The sequence below is a fragment of the Thalia democratica genome, chromosome 1 (assembly GCF_965202585.1).
Source record: "Thalia democratica chromosome 1, ktThaDemo2.hap1.1, whole genome shotgun sequence".
NCBI lineage: Eukaryota > Metazoa > Chordata > Thaliacea > Salpida > Salpidae > Thalia > Thalia democratica.
The window spans coordinates 31,740,755-31,756,417 of NC_139165.1; positions in this window are offsets into that span (position 1 = coordinate 31,740,755).

Sequence of the window (15,663 nt, forward strand, 5' to 3'; positions counted from 1 at the left end):
TATGAACCTAATAGATTTTTTTTAAATTAACTTTTCAAATTTAAAAAATTACTCTGTAAGCTTATAAAGTTTCTCAAGAGATCCACAGACAGAGAAAACCTGAACGTAAAAAGGTAACTACCCGTGAAAATATACATAACCTTTAAAAATTAGTTTAATTCACATCCCTCAGAGGTTTACTTTTAACTTATTTAATTTAAACATAATTGCAGTTCTGTTTAAAATAACTTTGTTATTAAGGAAAGTAACCCAGTTCAAAATACGCAATTTTTACATAGTATTAAAACGTAGTATAACTTAAAAACTTTTAGTAAATCGACTATATCTCTACTTTCGCATAAAATTATTTTTTATTACAAAAATCTTTTATTAATTTTCAGGTATTATTAGTCTAAAGTTTACCAAAAATTCTACTTACATTTTTCTTATCTAGTTAGAAATAAAGTCTAAGCACAGTAATCAATTCTAATGGAAGATATTACTTTGAACTTAGGTTTTAAAAGTATCATATTATTAAGGTCTGATTTAGAATAGACAAAACTGAACTTAATATAGTTAATAATTTTCAAAAAAAACTAACTAAATTTTTTTTGGTAATAATTAAACTTTAAGTTTAGTTTTTTTTTGCAGAAAAATAAAAGAATAACTTTTGTAAACAATTAAAAATAAAATTCAGCTAGATTAAGGAAAAAATTTGAAAATCGACTAAGAAAAATGTTTAAAGTTTAAAGTTGAAAGTTATAAATTTTTGTTGTTCGCACCCAATAATAACTTTAGAAACAGTTAAATTTAACTTTAACACTAGAAAACTTGTGAGATAACAAAATGTTTGCATCTAAGTACGTTTTGAGCAGAAACACTTAAGAAAAACAAAATTTTGATACAAAGCATTAAATTTTGCATTTAATGATTGCTTCTTTTAAAATAGAATGTTTTGAAATGTTTTGTTTTCTATATTAAAAAAAAACTTTAAATTAAGAATTTTTATACTTTTGAAAAACTATTTGAAATTTAACCCACAAATAATATATTTTGTAAAAAAAGTTATAGTTTCAGTGTGTATTAAGTTATTAAATACTTTTTTACTTCATACTTCAACACAAAACGCATCTTAAAAAGCTACTGTTTAAACTTAGCAGAAAGTTGTACGTTAAAAACAAAAATATGGAAACATTAAAAAGGTAATCTAGAAATTTTGCCATAAAAATGGAAGGATTAATACAGAATGATTAAAAAGTAGCATGAAAAAGTACAAAAAAATATATAGCTAATGTGATAAAAGCAGTTAAATGTAAATCTAAACAATAATACTTATACAAAGCAAATTATTCTTGACTCGAATTAAACTAGGCACTAAAATCTAAGACTACTATTCATTAAAATATAAACTTATAAAAGTAAACATAATTGTTATCTTATTTAATATTTCTAAAAGCACTTTTAAAAAGTTAATACTGTTATGCATTTTGTAAACTAAAAGAAAATAATCATTAGGAATCTTGAAATTATTAAGTTTTTAATGTAGTTAAACGCAATTTTTATAGATTTTCCTATATCAATAAAAAAATTGAAATTCATTCACATTTAGTCCCCTTTTTAATACCCCGACCCTCACAAACAATTCATGTTGCAACCGAAACAAAGTTCTACGTTGAACCATCATCTTCCGCTGTTTTCTCAACAGTCGCATCGTCATTCAACCACTTGATATGAATTAATAAAATTCTAATTATCCAAGGTATTTACTTTAAGATAACATACACTAAAAAAACAATAATAGTTATATAACTCATAAACTGCTGAACAGCAAAACAGTTGTTATAAAACATACAATAAAATGTTAGACAATACAAAAACAATATTTTAAATTGGTTAATGGAAATACAAAACAAAAGTATATTTAATAAAAACAAAAGTAAACAGAAAAGCATGTGACCTTTTATGTTGTGTCACAAGAGATAAGATTATGACGTAATAATCGAACAGACGCGGGAAAAGGACGGCATATGTGATTTTAAGGATTAATTAGGGGAATTTATACCGGTTTAAAAAAATTATTAATAAAACTAAATATCTTCAGACAGTGAGTTATATTTTGTGACTAACAACTGTTGCCATTTGAAATACGAAGATTGGTTGCTTATCAGTCTTAAAGAAACGAACAGTAATTAAAACTATCATTCTTATACTCAGAAAATAACATTCAAAAAGCCGCTGTAGCTAAAACAGTTTGCACTAAATCGTTAACAATTTGATGTTATTCTTTTAAGATATGATTGTTATTAAACTAAAATAAAAAATGTTATAGTTCTAAAATCCAAAGCTATTCTGTTGTGATAAAAGAGACTTTAGAGTGATAAATAATAACCAATGTATAATTACTGGTTTTTAAAAAACTAGTTGATGTTAAATATATTTTATTGTATACAAGACACAAGTTAAATCGAAGTCTTAGAATCTTAAATAACTTTTAACTATGCTAACTTAAATAAAAATTATTGCTGTGGAAAGCTTAGTTTTTTAGAACTCAATGATCTATTTTAACTGAATTAATATTTGTCTAAAAACATTTTGGACTTTATCCATAACCTATCAAAAGCAACATTTAAAATGTGGGCCCAAAACTTTGAAATTAGTACAAATTTAATCAGTGTACAACTAAAATTGTATTTAAAAGTTATTATAAGGATGTATGTATTTATATTATAAAAGGTTATTTTTTATCTTTAAGATTTGAGATTTTTATCATTTCAGGTACACATATATATGTAAAAAAGTTAAAATCTACACTTAAACTACGTATATATATACAGGTCAGTCTAAAAATAGATAGACAAATTAGTACTAGCTCATTTCCTGTGAATAATACTGCTCTGTTTAAAAATTTGCAAACAGTTAAAATTTATTTTGAAGCCTTCTTAGTTCAGAATATAAATAGATTATATACAATTTATCTTCTTAAGATAAAAGTATTCCACAGGAAGTGGGAAATACATGAATTAAGCTTGGATTTTTCGAAGGACTAAAAAATCCATTAAGAAAATAGTAAGTTTGAATTCTTTATACACATTAAACTAATAATTAAAACTCGACAAAATTTTATACGACTAAAAATAGATATTAAAGTAAAAGATTTTTATATTTTATTTATAAGTTTACTTTCAACGTAAACTATTAAATTTAGATTCTAATTTATTAGCTAGTAAGCAGGCAACAAGCTTATTAATTTTAAGAGCCCTCACTTTAAAGTATTTAATCATTGTTTAGTTAATAGAATTTAAAATTACAAAAATCTTATTTTAAACACGTGAATACTTGCAACATTTTTCCAAATTTTTCCAAATAAAAATCTTTAAACAAAAAGAGCCTATTACAAAATACTATGTTTGTGACAAACATGTGTTTACTGTTTTTCTATCAACGTCTATATTTTTTACACAGTATAAGCTACATTAACAGCCGTTGAAACAATATATATACAACAAACTACCAAAAAGACATAATAAATTTTTGCATGTATTTTTGACAGTATTCTATACAAACTCAAAATAACAAACAATACAGCAAACCTTGAAGTATTTTTTAATTTAAAATTAAACAGTATCGTTTTACAAATTATCAGTTATATTACAACCAACTTTCACAAGTAAATGTTTTATTTTGTAGAAATTTGTATGTTCACAATTTGATAAAGATAAAACTTATCTTTGCAAGTGAGTTTCGTACCAACGAGACCAAGTCTCAGCAATGAATCGTTCCTAAACAATCCGTATTTCAATTTAGATGCGGAATGGTCTCCTAGGAAGTTCTGACCAAAGTTGAGTGTCTGAAGGTTGCGGCTCAGGCTCTGTTTTAAATTAAAACAATATTAATATCACAGGTTGAAGGTCAGAAAAATGTTTGTTTAAACAGTTTCATTCAATTTTGTTTGGCTAGGATGTAAATAATACTAAGAAAAAATTGTTTTGAAATTTTAAATTTTTTAAAATACTATAACTTGTAGTTAAAATAATTGAAATAAACTGACTAATAAAAAAATATTGAAACATTTATTAGTTACAATTATTCGAACTAAAACGTAATAAAGCTAAACTAACATAAAAACAAGTTTAACAATTCAACAAAGTCAGTGTGCTGATTTATTCAACTATGTTATATTTAACTTAAGTCTAATAATATTTACGGTTATATACTAACCAACATAAAAGCGATCTTGTCAGCAGAATGGTAAGATATTTAATTATTCTCAAGTACGAGGATTTGCAAGCAAATATTGTGGGAAACCTGGCAGGCGCTAGCAGGTTGTTGCAAATATGGAGTACTTCGGAGTCCTGTTTGAATAAAGATTAGTTAGTTTGCTGGTTTAATGTGCTAAATGAAAATTAAAGTTTTATTTGAAAATTAACAAAATTAACTTTTTATTTATTATTAAATATTCAGATTGTATATGGTCTTTGACTTTTTAAAACTTATTATTGATAACAAACTAACAGCAACAAGTATGAATCTTTAAAAGTTTTAAAAAATGTTCGAATAAAGTATCTTTGGTATCTTAAAATAATAATCAACAAAACATAAAGCTTGTATTTATGTATTTACATAAAAACATTCTTCATATTAAGCACTATAAAGTATTTAACCTTTTAAAGAGGAGCAGAAAAAAAACAACCTATTAAACTCAAGTAACCTGTATATTATTGTTGCTTATATCCAGCAACGTCCAATTATTGTTCCACTTCAGTAATTGGCACAACTGTATGGCATCTGATTGGTTGAGATGGTTATCTGCCAGAAATAACTCCTTCAGCGTTTTGTGCGGCTTGATTGCAGCGACAATCGGAAAAGTAAAAACTAGTTGGGTGTTTACGCATACTTCATGTTACAAATAGTTTAGGTGTATATCAAATGAAAATATAAGGCAAAATTAAATTTAAATATGTTATTAACATTAGAGCTCAAAATTGATAGGTGTTAAATTTATATGAAATAAATTTGTGTGTGCTTATGTTATAACCAATTTTATAACTTAAGCAACTAAAAATAAAAATATGTTAATAATTTTAAGTCTAGAAATTGTTTGTAGTTGTAAAGTTATAAAACATAGGTCTACATCTTTACAAAATGATTAATTTTCAAAAACTAAACTCTATGGTAGTTTGAAACTCTGAAAGCTTTTACGAAATATAATGGTCACTTTATGCTGCTTTTTAAACTCAAATAAAACTATTCTGTACCAGCAAAAATTTACTTTTCAAAAATTATGCAAATACTTTTCTCAAAAATTACTGTTTTATAAAATACAGTAACCTCTCGCATCTTTACGCACTCGTAACGTTACGCACTCTCGTTTAGTTACGCATTTTTGAATTCTAAAAAATTCAAAAATTAAAATTTTAATTTTTATAAATATTGCACAAATTGATTTTTTTTTTTTATAATTTAAAGTATGTTTTTAAATGCTAACTCACTTTCTATATATTTAGACTTTGTAAACTTATGTTCCTTGACTAATTGATAAACATATATAGTTCAGTTTATCAGAAATTTTGTTAACAATAAGAGATTAAATTAAAAAAAGTTGTAGTAACATAAACAATTTTTATTAAACATTTTTCATATGCTTTATAAATATTTGTTCAAAAGAAGAAATACATTACAGCACCAAATGAATATTTTTTAATTAGCTATAGAAACAAATTTTAATATAGACACCACACGATTTCTTGATTGTAAACAAATGCTTAATTATGTATTGAATTTGCTAAGTAGAATATAACATAAATGTAAGGTATGAAATAACTCACATAAAGATAAAGATAAAATCTACTTAATATTAAAACTAGTAAAATTTTTCTACAACTATTATTATTTTATATAAATTTAAATCTTATTTTTTATGTTTAGTTTTACCTTTTGTTTTCATATTTATAAATAGAGTAATCAATTGTAAAAAGTGGTAGAGTCCCCAGTCTGCTTTTAACTAGAAGCAATTTCAAAAAACAGCCATTATAGTAAGTATATTTGGTACCTCTCGTATCTTTACGATCTCTCATATCTTTACGCATTTTTTATGTGGAGACAATGTGCGTAAATAAGCGAGAGGTTACTGTAAGTGATATTTATTGATATCACTTATATACAGTGATTATAAACTGAAATATTTCTTATCGTTTCGAAAAATTGAATTAATAAACGTGATGTATTTAAACTTAATATTCTTTGTAAAATTATTCAATCATTCGCTGTTACATTCCATTCAAGTTCATAATTAAACCAGTTTGTAGCCAACTGAATTAAACTTGTCTGAGTAATCTTAAAATGCTTTTATGCGGCCACTTTAGAAGCTGTTTTTATTTAAATTGACATATAAGAGCAAAAAGAAATGAATTTGCAGTATGTGATTTTAAGGTACATTGAAAAATTTGTATGCTTACTAGTTTATAAAGAGTTTATATCTTTAAATATATTTAGCTTTACAACTAAGTAATTACTAATTCTTGGCTTGGTTCGGTTTTAATGTTTTTGGAGACATTTGTGACATTCTGTTGTAAATACAGCTTTTAAAAATTACGGAAAAAGTCTTAGTATATATTTAATTTTAAACGTTTCATACCTTATATTAAAACAATTTAAGAATGCACCCTAAAAAACTATTCATGTAATTTTAAAGTACTAGCTTAACAAAAAAAACTGCTTTTTAACATTAATTTACTTCATGCATCACAGTATATAAAAACACTGACACAAGTTGCTTTAAAAACTTGTAAAATAACCGAAAAATTTCAAACAAAAGTAGAGAAAACCCTATTACCGTTTTTTAGTACAGCTTTTAAATTCACACTGTACTTCAATTTAATTCGGTAGACTGTATTCACAATTGTTTTTTAAGCTAAAAGTAATAAATTAAACGTTAGTGCTCTGATGATATGTAAACTAAAAAAACCAAAGGAGAACGTTTGACCAATTTAAAACTGTTTTTTGCTTCGAAATTAAAATAAGATAATATCAAATGATGTAATGCGATACACAAAAACAAGAAAATAAAAACGCAAACTATTTTGAAACTTTGTAACTTGGTATTGTTTAAACGTAAATAAATACATTTACGTTAGTTTGACCTAGAAAAAATATTTTCTTGTATTCAAAAAACCTAGCTTTATGTTTCACGGTTGTTACTAAAATTACATCATTATATTATATTTAAATACAAGAATTAAAAAAAAATCGTTTTGAATTAATCAGTTTAGTTTAATATTAAATATACATCATTAAGATTTATAAATTCAATAAACAGTCAAACAAAAAAAAAAATACTTTTATAAGAATTTTTTTTTGGTTTTAGATTCAATACCAATTTCAAATTTGAACCTATTGTCATAATATTATTATACCAAAACTTTTATATTTCTAATGTATTCAAGTTTAGGTAAAGCCAAACAACTGTTATATACAGCTTTTGAATTTGTTTTACATTCTAAATTATTTTACCAAAACTTTTATATTAATACATAAAAATATGTGTAAAACATAACACTCAATAAACAAGACAGTAAAAAAAGATAGAGTACTAAAATCTCATTGAAAAAGTTTTAAAGTATGCTTTAGCTATGCAGCTAATAGTATTTTCATTAAAATAAAAACATTTTTAACAGGTACAAACAAACAATGGGTGTATTAACTTAATTTGATAAAATAATATAAATCTTATATGTATATTTTTTTCTTTTAAATGAGCAATTTGTAAACTGTTTTATATGTAATATAACCTATTGCTTGTAGTTAAGATGCAAAAGGATTTGGATTAACATATTTATTAAATAGTATATATAAAAGTAAACAAATAAACGTGTATATATTTCAAATAAAAACTACAAATAAGTGCATAAAACACACATACAACATTTAAAATGAAACTCAACATAAAACAATTTAAATCTTCTAAAGACAAAAAAATATTTAAAAGCGAAAATTTAATATATTGTAGTATCAGAGTAAAATATTTCATGAATTAAATGAAAGATCACAAAACAATCAATTAACAATTTGTATTGAAAATCAGGCACAACAATAAATCTTGGATTTTAATTTCGTAAAGTTAAAAAGAAAAATTATTTAATCTAATACAATTTTAGCACGAACTGTCTGATTTTTATTATATCTTGAAAAAAAAGTATATAATCGATAAATTAGTTTATTAACTGTATTTAAAATGTAAATTAAATAAAAATGGGTATTTACTTATTTTAATAAATTGTATATAGAAAGTAATTTAGACTTTAAGATATAAATTTGATTAAAAGTGGTAAACGAATATACTTTTTCTCTTAAAACTAAAAAAAAAAATTTAATGTAAAAAAAAAAAATTATAGATTAAAAGGTAGCAATTTGATCATTTTTAACTTTAAAATGACAATAATACAATTTATATTAAAAAAAAACAAAAATTTGTTTAAACGTAATTACTAGAACTTATTTTTAGTACTTATAAGTAACAATTTAAAAAATTTCAATTAAATGTTAAATTAGCTTTCAGTTAAAATAAACACAGAAAACCGTTGAAACGTCCTGAGTAGAAGTACATAATTAACATTAGTAATAAGTCGAGGCATGGCTTCAGAAGCAATTTAAATGGAGAATATGAGAATAAATTTACTTTAAGGTTTAATAGACACAAAAACAAATTTATAGCAACCGAAATTCTAAATTATTGTTTTTGTACATAAATTAGACAGACAGTTTTAATGATAAGTGACAGTTTTAATTAAAAATAAATAAAATAACTTTTTAGTAACAAAAAACATAAAAACCCTTGAAATACCTTTTATGTAGAGGTTTTTAGCAGAAATACTACATAAAATATTTAAAATGTAGTTTAAGCTGGTATAGTATATAAACTAACAATAAATAAAGTTTTTAACAGAAACAAAAACACAATTAAAGTGTTATTGAAGTTATTTAGAACAAAGTTTTATTAAAAAAATCAGTTGCTGTATTTAACAAAGAAAATAACTTTTCATAAAAACTTCTGTTCTGCAATCCTTACTGACAACATATATAACAATTCAGGTAGTTTCATAATCCGTTCAGCAGTTAAACTTTGTCACAGTTTGTATAGGTAATATAAATTTCTATGACAATAAACAAATTAAAATGGTTCGTTAAGCAGGTATAAGAAATATAACTTAAAAAGTACAAAAATTTGGTAAAAACAAATACAAAAAAACTTTTAAAACGTCCTAAGTAGAGGTTTTTATAACATAAATTAAAAAAATAGTTAAAAAATGTAAGTTGAGCATGTTCAATAAAAAAGTTTACAAAAATGAACTTTTGGGTTTAAACAACAACAAAAGAACATTTAAAACGACTTTAAAGTTGTTGTAAACAAATTTTTAAAAAATAGATAAGCCTGTATTTTATGTTTGGTTTATGAATTCAATTTTTTTGTTATTTTTGTATTATTTTTTGTTATTTTATGTTATTTTTTTGTAATATTAGCAAAATACATATATAGTCAATTGTTTTATCATATATTTCCCGACGGGGAGAACAACTCGATTTGAGTTGTTAACGTGCCATACTCATAAGTTTACGCATACTGTAGCAGACAACTTCTTTGGATCAATTTGAACATTGAACTCCACGCGTAAGCCCACGCATTCGGTGGCATAACTTATTACTTTTATCTTTAATTTACTTTATTTCATTATTGTATCTTTTTATCTTGAAGAAGTAAACGAGGTAAAGAGATAGAAGAAGTGAAATAGATGAGGTAGAAAAAGTAGAAGAGTAAGAAGAGGTTGAACAAGTAGTAGAATGTAGAAAAAGTAGAAGAGGCAAAAGAACTAGAGGAAATATTTGAGATGGAAGAGGTAGAACAAGTTGAAGAATCAGAAAAAAAAAGAGTTAGAAGTAGTAGATAAGGTAGAAGAAGTAAGAGAGGCAAAAGAAGTATCTTAGGTAAAAGAAATAAAATAATGTATAAGATGTAGAAGAAGTAGATGATTTAAAAGAAGTAAACGAGGTAGAGAGATAGAAGAAGTGGAGTGAGTGGAAGAAGTAGAACATTGTATATGAAGTGAAGAGAATATGTAGATTAGGTAGAAGAGGTGAAAAAAGTAAATGAGCTGGAGATGTAGAAAAGGTAGAAGAAGTAGTAGAGGTAAACGAAGTATATGAAGCAGACGTGGTAGAATAAGTAGTTAAGGTATAACAATGTATAAAAAATAGAAAAGCTAAAAGAGTAGAAGAGGTACAAAAAGTAGATGAGGTAGAAGGGTAGAAGAAAGTAAGAAGTAGAAGAGGTTAAAGAAGTATAACAATGTAAAACAAAAAGAAGAGACAGAATAAGTAGAAAAGGTAGTAGAACTAAAGGAGGTAGAAAATGTAGAAAATTAGAAGAATTAAAAGAAGATATGATGTAAAGATAGTAAAAAACCAAGGGAGATAGAAGAAATAGAAGAATTAGATTAGGTAGAAGAGGTAGGATAAGTAGAGGAGATAGTGAAGCAGAAGAGGTAGAAGAAGTACAATAGGTAAAAGAAAAAAAAAGCTGATGAGGTAGAAAAAAGTAGAAGAGGTAGAAACATAAAATGAGAAGGAAGAGGTAGAAAATGTAAAAAAAGTATATAAAGTTAAAAAGTAAAAGAGTAAGAAGAGGTAAAAGAAGTACAAAAATCGAGGAAAGTAGAAGATGTAGAAGAATAGAAGAGGTTGAAAACGTAGAAGAAGTACAGAGGAAGAAGACTTAGAAGATGAAGATAGAAAAAGGAGGTGAGTTGGAGAAGTAGAAGAAGTAGAAGAAGTAGATTTGATGGAAGAATTAAATGACGTAGAAAGGTCATATGAAACAGATGAGGTAGAAGAAGTAGAAAAGGTAGAATAATGTAGAAGAGTAGTAAAGATACTAAAATTATATTAGATGAAAAAGGCAGAAGAATTAAAAGAGGTAGAACACATTAAGAGAAGTAAAACAATGAAGAAGAATTAGAAGAGGAAGAAGAATGTGGAAGAAGATAAAGAAGAATTAGGTTAGGTAGAAGATGTAAGATAAGTAAATGAAATGGTAAAGTAGGAGAGGTAGAAGAGAAAAAAAAAAGGTGATGGAGATAGAAGAGGTATAAGAAGTACATGAGGTAAAAAAAGTAGTTAAGTTAGAAAAGGTAGAAGAAGTAGATGATATAGAACTATTAGAAGAGGTAAAAGAAGTAGAAGTATAAGAAGAAGTAGAAGATGTGAAGTACTAGATGACGTAAAGAAGGTAAAAGAAGTAAAAGAAATAGGAGAAATAGAAGAGGTAGAAGAAGTAGAAAAAGTAGAAAAGGTAGAAGAAGTCGATGAGGTAGAAGAAATTAAGATGGTAGAAGAGGTAGAGAAATAGATGGGATAGAAGAAGTAAAAGAAGTATAAGAAGTAAAAAAGTTAAAAAAGCTAATATATAAAAGAAGTAGATGAGCTAGGAGGAAATAAGAAGTAGATGAGTTTGAAATAGTAGATAATTCTTAGGCTGTTAAGCATTTTCATACTTTTGTAGTTTTAAATCCTTAAAATTAAATAATCGAAGTGTAACAAAAGTTGTTTAAGTATTTACGGCAGCCGAGTAATTTAAGCACAGTTAAGCTTTTATATTGCGAAGTACAGCTTTTGTTAAATGAACAAAATCTCAACTATATTCATAAAAATTTACATAAAAGTTTGCAAACATTTATAAAATACTTGAGTAGATGTAAAGTTAGTTTGTAATTTATTTCAATCGCTTTCAGGAGCATATCCTAAAATTAAGTTTACTTAACACAGTTTTTTTTTTTATATATCAAATTGTTTTAGTTATGGTATGACTTGCTAGCCAAGTTACTTTTAAGTTAGATAAATTTTACTAGTACTCGTTTTTTAAATAGAAATTAAGGTTTATCGGACGTGTATGCACTTTAAGTTTTATTTTAACTGACAGCTCTACATTTAATGCATAAATTTTAAAATAGAAAAAATAGTTTGACAATATAAGTACGGTTTAAGTTTTAAAATTTTCCATGTGTCTTATTTATAATTTAAACTATCATTAAAAATTTTAGTATTCAATGTTTTTGTTAAACGGTGTAAGTTTAGATTAAACATAAATTTTTATAATTAACTTTAAAATTTTTTCATTGACTTATTTGCTAGGCGTTTATACAAAGTTTTTTAATTAAAAACTGAAAATCAGTATTTCTTTTTTTCTTTACTCAATTATATATAAAATACTTAATAACTAACACGCTAGTAGAGTAAGTAAAAAGTACTTGAACAATATTATTTAAATCGAACCTTTTGTGTTCTCAATTTTGATCAAGTTATAAAAACACAGTTTTATTTTATTCTGCTCTTTATTATGCTAACAAGCATGTTATTAAACTTAGTTCCATGAAATTTGTATACACTTCAAAGTTATCCTAAACGTTTGCATCAAGATACGGTCTAAATTTAAAAAAAAGATTGTTATCATTTTAAATTAAAATCTAAAAAAAATTAAACTATTAAAAACAGTCAATAATAATAATAATATTATTTAATAGTGTTGTTTGGCATCAATTTAATGTATCAAATAATTTTGTCGTTGTCCTTATTTTGGAGATGATAGAAATTGTAGTTTTGTAAAACTGAAACTTAGCGTTATATTTAGTCTTGACAAAGTAAGAAAAAATAATTAATCGTTTTTAGTTGTAGTTATAGCAACAAGGTTACCAGGATATTTGATAAGGTCTTGTCCAAGATAGTACATAACAAAACTTCTATGCGCATTCAAATTTGAGTTTTGAATAGATAATAAAATAAAAAGGTTTTATAAACTTTAGTAAACGTTTTTATTCAATCAAGAGTTTTAAATGATTGTACAGTTACTTATTATGTAAGAGTTTTTTAAAAAAGCATACTTTACTAAAAGGATATACAATTCTTATTAATGTTAACAAATAAAGTATTAAGTTATAATGACACACGAAATTCATTTATGTATCGCAAACAATTTGTTATATTATCAAGTTCAAATGCCATATGTATAACTTATATACCAAGCTAAACTGCATTTTTTTGTTTGATTTGTTCAAAATGTGCAAAACTTTTACTTAATTGTTCAAAATACTAGATTAAAGCATCTGACTTTGAATAAAATAAGTAAATATATTTTTAATTAGTCTTTAAGAAGGTAAAGTACTTTAAATTATCACAAAAAAGGTTCTAAAAGTTCAACAAATAGTTAATTAATTTTGATATATGGTAGATTATTTTCTTTTCAAGGTTTATTTTAAAAAACTGACTTTTTGCTGTTATAAAATAGTGAACTTTAGTATTTTTAAACTTTTGGATGCAATTCCGGCCAAATCTCAGCCAGGATTCCGGGTTCATTATTAAAATCAAGATCCGACAGGGTCCTGATCCAGATCTTTTTTAAATTAGGATTTGGTAGATTACTACTCTAATCATTAAAATTAGAGACATAGTCATAGTCAAGTTTATGAAAATAAAGATATTGCAGCTTTTGTAATATCTAGTTTTTTAAATGTGCTCAAATTTAAATGCAGAACAATCAACCCTAGCAAGAGTTCACTTAGTAAAATAAGCAAGAACATACTTGAAAATATTGTAACTCAAATAAAGAAGAAAACAACAATAACCCAGTGGAAAAACACATATAAAATAATAAAATGGTTTAATCAAATAGATGAAATATCGAGCAAATGTTTTTTCAACTTTGACATTTAAAAATTCTATCCAAGCATCAAACTGATACACTTTAATAATGCAGTACAACTTGCAAGAACATTTACAGAAATAAATGAAGAGCATTTAAACATCATAACCCACACATGTAATTCAGTGCTTACTTACAACAGAAAAACATGGACCAAGAAATATCAAGAATCATCATTTGACGTTGATATGGGGTCATACTTCGGTGCTGAGTTATGCGACCTCGATGGCCTATACATTCTCAATAGATTGAGAAAAAAACATATGTGTCAAACCAAATAGGTCTAGGTCTATATAGGGATTATGGTTTAGAAATCATCAAATACAAAAACAAGCAGGACCTTGAGAATATAAAAAAGTAAACGATATAGATCTTCGAAGACATCGGTTTTAGTATCACTATAGACATTGGAATGACAAAGTGCAAATTTATGGACATCACTTTAGATCTAGCTAACAGTTGTTATAAGCCATACAGAAAAAAATCCTCAATCAGATGCATCAACAATAACTCTAACTACCTGACGATAATCAGGAAAGACCTACCTAAATTGATACAGAAAAGATTAAATAGGCTGTCTATAGACCCGCAAACCTTTAAAAATGCAAAGCATAGCTACCAAGTTTCTGTACGCCGATCTAACTTCAAACACGAACTTCAATATGAAAACAAAACCAACCCTGTAGACGAAAAGGGTCGAAAACAAACAAGAAAAACCATGTTCTTCAATCCCCAATACTACTAGTCACTTAAAACTAATATTGGGAAAAATTCTTAAATCTAATTGACAAACATTTTAAAATCGAGAGTATGAAAAAGATTTGTATATAAACAACTGCAAAGTATTGTACTGTTGTATGGAAAATGTTAAATCATTAATAAGTGTCAGAACAAGAAGATACTAAGTAAAACGAACCATAAGAAAAATAAAGAGAATAATATGTACAACTGCCGCAACAAAAATTACTGTCCCTTAAGTAGTAAGTGTTTGTATGAGAATGTGGTTTACAAGGCGACAATCACTACTCAGAACGAAACCAAGGACTACATAGGATTTACGGGAAGCCTAATAAATTTGATATTATTATAGTAATAAAAGTAATAAAAAATAATCAAATTAAATTAAAAGACAAAAACAGTTAGACACAATCAAACTTGTTTAGCAAAAAATACCTTTAGTAAAACTAAACATTAACAAAATGACAAAAACATGGCTTATAAACAACTAGATTTTACAAAAATAAAGAAACATTGTATTATAAATATTTTTTGGTACACATATAAGGTTTTTTCAATATAAACGAATTGCTTCCGGTCAAGGTTAATCGAAAACATTAATAAAACTTCTAATCGATTTAAATCTGCGTAAATAAAAACTAATCGAAAACGAAAGGTTATTTATTTAACTTTTTGTGATAAAAGAACGTTTTGAAGCATTTAAATTAATTAAATAAACAAACATTTTTTTTTTCAAACTTTTAAAAGATGTAATTTATTAAATTACTATTAATAATAACCAGGTGTTAAAATTAGTTCTCCAAGAATAGTTTTTTTTAACTCACAAAGATATATTAGATAAACCGAATGATATACAAATGCATTAATTTTTAGAAATAAAAATCTTAGTAAGCGATTATACTTAAAACGCTCTTGTATTATGCATTTAAAAATAAACAATTTTGAAATTTTCCTTTTATAAACTTCTTTTGACAGTTTTTTCTTCGTAATTTCTGATTTCAGCAATTTTGGGGACAAATAAAACTGTTCTAAAAAATAATATAAAGTTGTTACTACTTGAAAATCATGTTTTAAAAGATGTTTTATTTTAATTAACAATCCTTAAAACAGCATTTTTTTTGGGATAAAAACTATAGCACTCTGTGTAACTTTACTCGAAACAAGCTGAAACTTACCTGTCACGATACAGCAAAACACCAATA